The sequence below is a fragment of the Centruroides sculpturatus genome, unplaced genomic scaffold (genome assembly GCF_000671375.1).
Source record: "Centruroides sculpturatus isolate CEXI.00-Female unplaced genomic scaffold, Cexi_2.0 scaffold811, whole genome shotgun sequence".
Classification (NCBI taxonomy): domain Eukaryota; kingdom Metazoa; phylum Arthropoda; class Arachnida; order Scorpiones; family Buthidae; genus Centruroides; species Centruroides sculpturatus.
In genome coordinates this window covers 213,661-223,476 of record NW_019385134.1, presented here as the reverse complement: position 1 = coordinate 223,476, position 9,816 = coordinate 213,661, and the positions used below count along the sequence as shown (strand labels likewise).

The 9,816-nt window shown below is 29.8% G+C and overlaps 1 protein-coding gene across 6 annotated transcripts in view; it reads right to left on the bottom strand.

Annotated features, from left to right (window-relative positions):
* The window catches only part of LOC111635242 (zinc transporter 1-like), a 62,992-nt gene that overhangs the window by 38,719 nt on the left and 14,457 nt on the right, over positions 1 to 9,816 (bottom strand). Inside the window, exon 1 of one of the 6 annotated variants that reach the window (XM_023380147.1) lies at positions 4,976 to 5,300. The exons of 4 other annotated variants lie outside the window; for them this stretch is intronic. The gene's annotated coding sequence lies outside the window, so the exon portion shown is untranslated. Of the gene's footprint in view, positions 1 to 3,987; positions 4,186 to 4,975; positions 5,301 to 9,816 lie in introns of those variants that run through there. One more of the 6 variants, XM_023380146.1, reaches the window with a different exon arrangement.

Here is a 9,816-nt window from a genome sequence, read left to right as displayed (position 1 = left end):
ACCAATTAGCCATCACCAGCCGTAACGTTATGCAAATCTGTGATTCCCAAGCCATAGTCTTATGCAAATCATGCCGTGTGGCGTAATTGTCTGCTGACCAGTGGCTGTTCTTTCAAAAAGCTAACGGCCACTTTCAACCATTTGTCAATGATCGTTACGACTAAAAAAGAACTTCGCTAGGTCTTACTTTCAGGGGGAGGTCTTATATTTCGCAATTCAGCAAAATCTGTGCTAGGTCTTATTTTCTGCGGATGTCTTATTTTCGGGGAAACACGGTAGAAGTTTGACAATGGTGTTTAGTTAGTTAGTGGAATCATGCTCGGCATCCAAACATCATTGTCAAACTTCTAGGCTTATAGGAAAGAGACGCTGAACGTCCGACGTACAAGTTTTCGCGTTTAAAACTTCGGCCTCAATCTCGCTATTAAGCCATGCACTTTTAAAGGTTCGAACTTTCGAAAATATTTTCAAAAATTCAAACGAAATAATAAAAATAACTTTTAAAGTCAAATTAAATATTAAAAATGAACTTGTTTGTGTTTCTTAGTGTAACATATAAAATATTTAATCTTATTTATTTTTACAGGGTGGGTTAAAGTGTACCTAGGTAACCCCAATGGCAGCACTTCGGACTGTTCGTGCTCCCTGCAGACTCCTCCCGGAGGGAAGCCGCCAGCAGGCTGCCCATTGTTTAACGTCACTAGTTATTGATTCACGGTAGTTCTTGAACAAAAGAAAAAAAGGAAACGTCTACTAAAAATGTAGTTAATCTAACCAAACCAACCTAATCAAAGCACCGCCATTGGGATTACCTAGGTACACTTTAACTTCCGGGTGTAATGTGGTGGCATTTCGAATTACACAAAATTATATATATATATATATTTTTTTTTTACACTGGCACCTATTTGTAGTACATAAATCAGTTCGGCCTAGGTCAAACTAGTTAAGCCTAAACTATTTAGGCGAAACTAGATTGTTCTAGGCCAGGGATGGCGAACCTTTTTGTGTTCGCGTGCCATATTGTAAGCATACTTAGCTTTAAAGATGTTTATGCGTGCCAAAGTTTCAGACTTCAAATAACGATAGTTAAAGAAATTAAACGAATACTCTTTAATTAGAATAAATGTAAAAAAGCTGATTGAAGAAAGGATAATCAGGTGGTAAACCGAAAAGATGATTGAAAAAGACAGAAATCATATGATAAATTACATGCCAGATGATTTCTCCTTACGTGCCGCTTTGGGCACGCGTGCCATAGGTTCACCATCCCTGTGCTAGGCTAAAGTAGTATATCCTGACACGCGTAGGATAAACTAGTTTGGCCTGAAATCGGGTTTGGCCGGTAACATATACATAACTTATTTACATATAATATCGATTGAATATTGTTTAATATACAGGATTATTCATAAGTTTCTCCGGGTTTCAGCATTCGATAGCGTAGTAACCAAAGCAAACACAGAAAAGCGGCTCATATTAATAAGTAGAGAATCTCTGCAATTTTCTGCTATACCTTATAGATACTCTATATGTCTACCTGTAGTGACGCAAAAAGCATTCTGTATTCAAGTTCCTGCCACACACGACCCAACTTCTCACCGTCAATATCATCGACTGCATGGATGATTCTTTCTTTCAACTATGCTAAATCACTTGTCATAGGGGGCAAGTACACACGATCTGAGGTAACTCCCATAAGGAAGTAATCACAAGCGGTTAGGTCAGATGACCGTGGATGCCACGGAAGAAGACGAGAGTCATTATGAGAAGCACGTCCAATTCGAGCACCAGAAAGTTCAGCATTAAGGCGATGGCGGATATTTGAATGAAAGTGAGGCAGATCTCCATCTTGATGGAAAACGAACTACCATATTTGTAATTGTTCTCTCATTGTGACATTAGCCACTGTTGCAGAATTTCGAGATATGCGATACGGTAATAGTTTGCTCCGTAAAGAAAAATGGACTGTAGACGGCGAAAATATGAAGTGCACGTTTTGTTATTATGAATGTAAACTTTGAGAGTTTCACTACTTATTGATATGAGCGTTCTGCAGTATATGCTTTGATTATTATGTTATCGAGCTCAGTAATTTCGAAGAGAATTATGAATAGCCCTATATATATATAATATATATAACATTGAAAGAAGTTGATGGAAGAAATTTTTTCTTAAGAGTCAATATATAAAAAAAATTTAGAACCCCTGTGATGCAAGATAGTTAATATTTAAACGTTGGAATAACATATCTGTTTTCAATTGAGTATATTTACAAAATCTAAATCGAGAAATAGATTAAAAATCTGTAAAAGAAATCTAATTAAACTTATAGTATTTCGATGAAAAAGTAACAAGTATCGTAAAAACGACTGTATTATAATGATGCAATTCGTATGAAACGTTATTTCAATCAATTAGACTATTATACTTTCATATTTAAATGGATAGTAATTATTAATTACAAATACAGTAATTACTATTAATCACATCATACAATTTGTTTCGCTTCATATTCTGAATAATATACAGTATATTATAGGTTTATAAACTTAGGACTCTACTAGTTTTTAAAATATCGTGTTACCTATAAATTTATTATAATTATCAAATCATTTTAATATTTATACGCTATTTTAATTATAATACGCTTTTAATACGCTAATACTGACAAGCCTGTGAACCTAGTAAATGAGTAAGATTTAATATATTGAACGAAAGTAACTTTAATTAAAAGTACATAAATAGATATCAATTAATAATGAGTTTATACTTTTATAAGTATTGATACTTTGTGAGATTGATTTTACAATACATTGCAAAATCAATTTCATATTATTGTATTGCAAATATTGCGATAGAATATCAATAGCTTCATTTCTATCGGAATTATAAAGCATGTACAATAAGCGCGTTTTGGCATTTGACCGTTGAGGTAAAGCCAGTTTGAAAAAAACTCTTTTTCGCTATAAACACAAATGCAATCTTACAAACAGATTCCGAGAATTGTTGAGACAATGGCTGCGTTCAGCAGACTCAACAGTTCCAGAGCTGTTAAGTACAGTAGAGCATCGATTATACGACTCAATTGGGGACTCGGGTTGGTCGGATAACTGAAAAAATCAGTTTAACCGAAAATAATGAAAAAAATACATTATTACTATAGTATATTATTATATCACATGTAATTAGTATATTAGTATATCGCTATTAACCTACTTCGCGTTGAATTTTCCTCCATGTTAAGCCTATCAAATTTTTTAAAAAAATAATAATCATCGCTATTGTATCGTTAAAAATTATTTTTAAATTATTTTATTGCTCACAAAACAAACAACCACTCATAATTAGAAAATTAAGTCTCGTTTAAATAATGTTCTCCCTTCAATGGTTGAGCCGATGTTGCCAGCTAAAACACGCAAAAATTTAACAAAAATAATATTAAAGTATCCAAGACATAGCCAAATATTGTAGCGCCACATCACTAGCAGACATTTGAAATTTGCCGACTAGAACGGTCGGTTAACCGATGTGACGGTTAATCGGGGGTCGGATAATCGATGTTCTACTGTATTCTTCTGCCGAACGCCCTCTATTGTAGCGCTCTTTCGGAACATGTTCGGTGTTTTTACGTCACATTTGGTAGCGTCTTTCATTTACGCTACCTGAAACTGACCAATGAGATTTTTTGTTCCAACGCAACACTCATCGTTCAGCAGATCCCGGTTGCTACGTAACAGCTACCGATTTGCTCAATTACAACTGTTGAGTCTACTGAACGCAGCCATCTACTTCATTTTTCAGACCGCTCCAACGAATGCGGTTCTGTGAGTGACTTCATAAATAGCATGGTCGAAATAGGAAATTTCGATCATATGTTGGAGAATCGGAACATCTGGAACTAAAAAGTCATATATGGTTTTTATAACTATTTACATGATTTGTAGTGCCATAGATGTCCTATAAAATTAATTAAGAATATCGTACTTATTGACAATTTCATAAAACGTATTTCCAAATTTGTATACGGTATTTCAATTTTAAATTTCAATACTAAACTTTCCTCAATTCATTAAATAATAAGAATTTTACACTTAACTTTTTCGTATATTTTCTAATAAATCATCTACAAAACTCTTATATTTGCGCATGCTCAGATTACATTTACCGTATCGTCTGCTAATTTTAAAATTGTATTTGCAGATCTTCCATTATACCTACTTCGTTAATAATTACAAAAAATTTATTTCTCGCTTGAAATGATAATTATGAGATTTCTTCTATTAATAGATAATTTAAATAAAATATTTCCTATTCGTAACGAGAGTATATTGAACTTTCATTTATTCGTCAATAGACGGCAGTTTTTGGATCTACTTTAAATATAAAACTAACTTTCAAAATTCTGTTATTATTATTCATTTCTCAATTTATATCGTAATATTAAGTTTTTATTTAGAGGTATGTAATGAATATTACGGTATTATATTTTCATAATTTATTTTAAATTATGTATTTCCATATATAAAATACTGAAATCACTTAACTTTGTCTTTAAGAGGGTTTACGCTGGTGTTTATAATACAACAAAAAAGATAATTATTTAATTCACTAATAAATTATTTAATAAAATCAGTACTGTACTAGGTTTGTCATTCATCCAGGATTCCCCATCGTTTATATAAATATGACTTAATGAAATCCTGGATGAGATTGGCTTTTTATTTTTGTCAATGAATAGTTACTGTTTCAGTATATATACAGTACATTTACTGTAATTTATATTGACACAGCACCCTGTGCTCTTGAAAGCCAAAATAATCTGGCGCACACAGTGGTGTGTCAGCTTATTTTAGTGTAACTTCAAGTTAATGGGTCCATAGGCAACACAGATTTTTGAATTCTATGTTTAAGAACTTCCGCTGTGAATTTTGGGGCTCCAACTTGCTACCGAGCCAATCGTACCTAATCCTACCTAATTTTCCTTGTAACACACTACGAAGAGGCTCCAAAATTGGACTTAGATTTGATCTATCCTGCCTCCCTATAGTCCTATAAGATACAGACCAGGAATTAGTAAACAAAATCACTGTCATTCGGGTATCTACTTTACTGGGTTAACTTTCCTATTAGAATGTATTCCAAGTAAACATCGAATGTTAGCAATTATTGTTTGAAATACTTTACCAATTTGTTATTGAATTTACTAGGACATATTTTAAAATTTAGTTAAATACGATCAAAGAATATATTTTATATTATTAGGAATTTTTTCATCCGTCTTATAACAATAAGGTAAACGTGAAATTCGCATAACTTATATTCATACATTAACTATTATTATGCTATCCGGCGAATAAATCGGTCGTTTTCACAAGATATGAAGTGTTGACCAAATTTCCAATGGCCGGATATTTTTCATTAGCTTGTAGAAACCGTTTATAGGTCACATCATTAATGAAAGCATACAAAAATTTATATGCTTATAATTATTATATTTTTATTTTAAAAATTTGCTTTTGTATGCATCTTGAAGTTTTTGCCTGGCTAATGAAGAAATTCGATGTAAAATAGTCTTTATGAGTTATTGTTAAATAAATAGAAGAAATTTTTCATGGACATCACTCCTGCATGGCAATTGATTTGCGTGTGCAGTAATGTATATATAAGTATCTGTTATTTCCTAACAAACTGCACATAACTTCTTTCTTTATAAATATTTTGTATTAAGTAAGGATCATATTGATAATTAGGCTGCAATTTTCAAAAATTGTACACCCAAACTGTTGTCTGTCTGTTCTTCCTTAATCTCGACAACGGAGTTAAATATATGAAAGTTAAGACATGATATGGAAAGCTTAGGGCGGGAAGCCCCGATGAACTATGTACGAACTTCCGGTTTAGACCGAAAGTCACGTTATTTCAATTCAAAAACTTTCTCCTGAACGGAGTTAGATGATATGACTGTATCATCTAACAGGTAAGGTATGATATTTAGGGGCAAGACACTATTAAAATAATGTTGAGAGCATTGTGACGATGTCACATTAAATAATAGCTCGTTGTATGTTATAGATGCATTTTACATAGTTTTGTAATGCGTAAAATTTTACATTTGAATCAAACTTATAAAAATAAACTTATAGTCTTAAATTTATAAAATGCGTAAAATGTAAGATTAGATATATACTGCATTTCCAAACATTAAATTGTATTTAGTGTAAAATAATTGTATAACATAGGCATATAACGATGTCAGCTCTTCGATACATTTTTTTTTCCTAGCTTGCGAGAGATAAGAAAAATTCATTTTTTCTATAAAAAGATATCAGATGTAACATTATACTGTATAAGGTATTAATGTAAGCTTTTACGTTCGATTTAACATCCATTAAATTTTCATGTAATTGGAAATTTCTCTCTCGTTTTTGTTTTTCCTACATTTTTAACATTAGGAAAAACTGACATGAACCAAATGATGTATAATTTTCGCCTTTAATCAGTTCTATATACAAATTAATCTAAATGTAAATGACATGATTACGAAATCAGCACAATAAATAGCGCATGTAAATAATTTTTGTCACTTAATACACTTTTAATAATTAGTAAATTAATACAAATAAATTTATAATAATTTTTGTTATCCATTATGATTAATTTATTAGCAAGTTGTGTTTGTTAAAGATTTTAGAACCTTAAGACGTTCAATATAACTTATCGTTTCACATAATATTATTTATAATACTGTATTATTGCTTTTAATAAAGATATGTAGTATTGACAAGAAAATAACGATCTTTTGTCCTAGGAAACAGAAGTTTCTAATGATATCACCATATAACAGGATTTAATTATAGGCGATTTGATTCGTCTGAACAAATTAACTATCATACAACTTGTATAGAAAAATCCGCGAGTTACTAATAATTTTACCATGGGAAATCAATAAAATATTTAATTTATGGAGATTTATTTGTGTCAATTCTCAGATTACAACCGTTGGAGGAAAGCGTCTGTAGCATTTTAAATATTAATTTATTTCTAAACTATAATAATGTTGAACCTGCTTCACTGTTTAAGTAAATCGAATGTTTTCTCACCCTATTATTCATAGCGCGTACGTGAGTTTAAGACTTTAAACCACTAAACGCTTTTTACTTACGTGTTAAGGCAGTAAATTAAAATATTTTCTTAAAATTTTATATTACAGTATTATATTTATCGAAAAAAATTCCAGTCAGATGGGTCAAAGTTCAATGGGCCCGGAGGCAAGTGCCTCCTCCTCTGCTTCCCCTGTAGTTATGCCCCAGAGCGCACACAAGAGCGTGCTCTTATAAGCGAAGCAAGACATGTTTCAATAACGCAAAACAATCGATTTTCAACATATAAAAGTATGCTCTTATTTGTGCGGAAATACCGTACGATATTATTGATGGATAATTTTGTGTCCGGAAATTTTTTGTTAAATATATGTTTGAATCTCTTGAAATAATATCTTATACAGTCGAACTTCCGGTAAACAGAGCCTATTTTTTAGGAACTTTGTATTTTCGTTAAAAAAAGAAAACAAATACAAAACAATAACCGTCTTTAATGTATAATTTTTCTTCCTTTGCATAAAAATGCCTCTTTGAATTAAAAATCACAATTACTAATAAAAGCGTATTATTATCAATAGTATAATTTTACATTTGTGACTGATAATGCATTTCAATTAAAATTAGTATTGTTTCTTCGGTCTATAGATTTTACATTATGAATTAAAACCTATTTTAAAAAAAGAAAAGCGAAAGACAAATATAAGGCAAAATAATAAAGCTTATTCAGTAAAATAATAATAATAATAATGTTAAAAAGAAATATTCAGTTTTAATTTAAAATATAAAATTATTCATTTTGTAAAATTGCTTTTATTTAAACTATAAACAATGTTATTTGAACTGTTTTACGATGCATAGAAATTCAAAATTCAAAATATGACCAAAAACAAGAAATATTCATTAAATAATTCAGCATGTGCGCGTGTGAATCCTATGTCCATTCAAAGAAAAATAAAAATACTTTAACTCATAACTGAAAACAATAATCTTCCAATTTATTCAAAATGTTTTAATCAATTAAATAAATTTGTTGTTAAATATTTTTCTCTCTCTTTAANAATATACTAATATACTAATTACATGGGATATAATAATATACTACACTAATAATGGATTTTTTCATACTTTTCGGTTATCCGACTTTTCAATTATCTGACCAACCCCAGTCCCCAATTGAGTCGGATAATCGATGCTCCACTGTAATATCTTTTTAAATATGTTTAAAAAATGTATTTATTTGTAAGTTCTAAACTTACGAATAAACCGGTTTTAGTTATACTAAACGACATTATTTGCCTTCCAATTATCGTTATTTTATAGATTTATCTAAATTATAAAAATATAAATTTTCATTAAGTAACATTGTTATAATAGTATATTCATTGTTTATTATACGTATAAATATTACTAAAATAATGACTGAACTACTCTATAAAAATTCATTTGAAAAGTTGAACAAAAGATATAAAATTAAAAAATTGTGATAAAGTTTATTATTAATATTGCAAGTCCAAAATAGAATTTTGTTATATCAGTTTTTAAAAAAGACTATCCTGAACTAAGAAAGAAATCAAAAGAAGTCTGTTTTTATTTCCTTTTAATTTTTAGCAGCACTTATTAAATTCCACTGATTATACTTTGGTAGCTTATTTACGATTGCTAATACTGTATTTGAATATTTCAGACATATATATTGAACTATGTATTTTATATTTCTTCTTGATAAAATCAGTATATTCAATTAACGGTAATATAAAAAAATAAATACAGTAGAGCGTCGATTTTCCGAAAGTCAATCATCCGAAAGAATAAATTGGTTAAAACTTCACAGTTTGAAATTGTTTATATTTTCTGGATATTGACTATAGAAATATAAAATATATTTATTTCTTACATTTTTTAAATAAAATTTTATTTTAACTCGATATAATAAAATACGTACAGAAAAGTCAATTAAAAAAAATAAAAAGTAACAACGTAATTACAACAGATAGCATAATCAACAATGTCATAGTAGCTTTAATCCCTTTCTTATAAATGTTTTTCTGCAATTTTGAATTAATTCGGATCTAAAATAAAAATTTCAACATGATTTCTATCTATTGACAATGGTCCGATATTAAATTTCATGTAAACTATAATTTCATATATTAAATACTAGCTTGCCCGTCGCGCATTGCTGCGATCTCAGAAGAAAGGAAATTCAAGCAAACTCGTTATGATAAAATTAAATTTACATTTTATCATTTTTATTGAAACTTATTATTATTATTATTCATTTTCATCGGGAAAACATTTCAAAGTGTCGTTTCAATTCTATTTATTTATTGGAGTGCTTGTGGATACACGATATTTTTTGTTTTTCCGTCTGGTGCTTATGTTACTGTAAAAGCCCGTATATTGGTAAATCCTAGGTTTTACTTGTAAATCTTCGGATTTACCAACATGAGTTGGTAAATGTAAGGATTTTTATAAAGTGAGATGATTTTCCGGGCTTTTACCATTAGAATTTGGTACATGCTAGGTTTTACTAAAGACGATTAGTAAATGTTGGTTTTGGAAATAAAACTATGAGTATTTTAATAATCATTTATTGCAATTATTATAAACTTACTAAGTCCTATTTATTAATAACTAGTGAAACAGTTTAAAAATACTTTTTTAACATAACAAAAAATTAAATTATCTTGTCAAAAATAATATAATAGCTTAC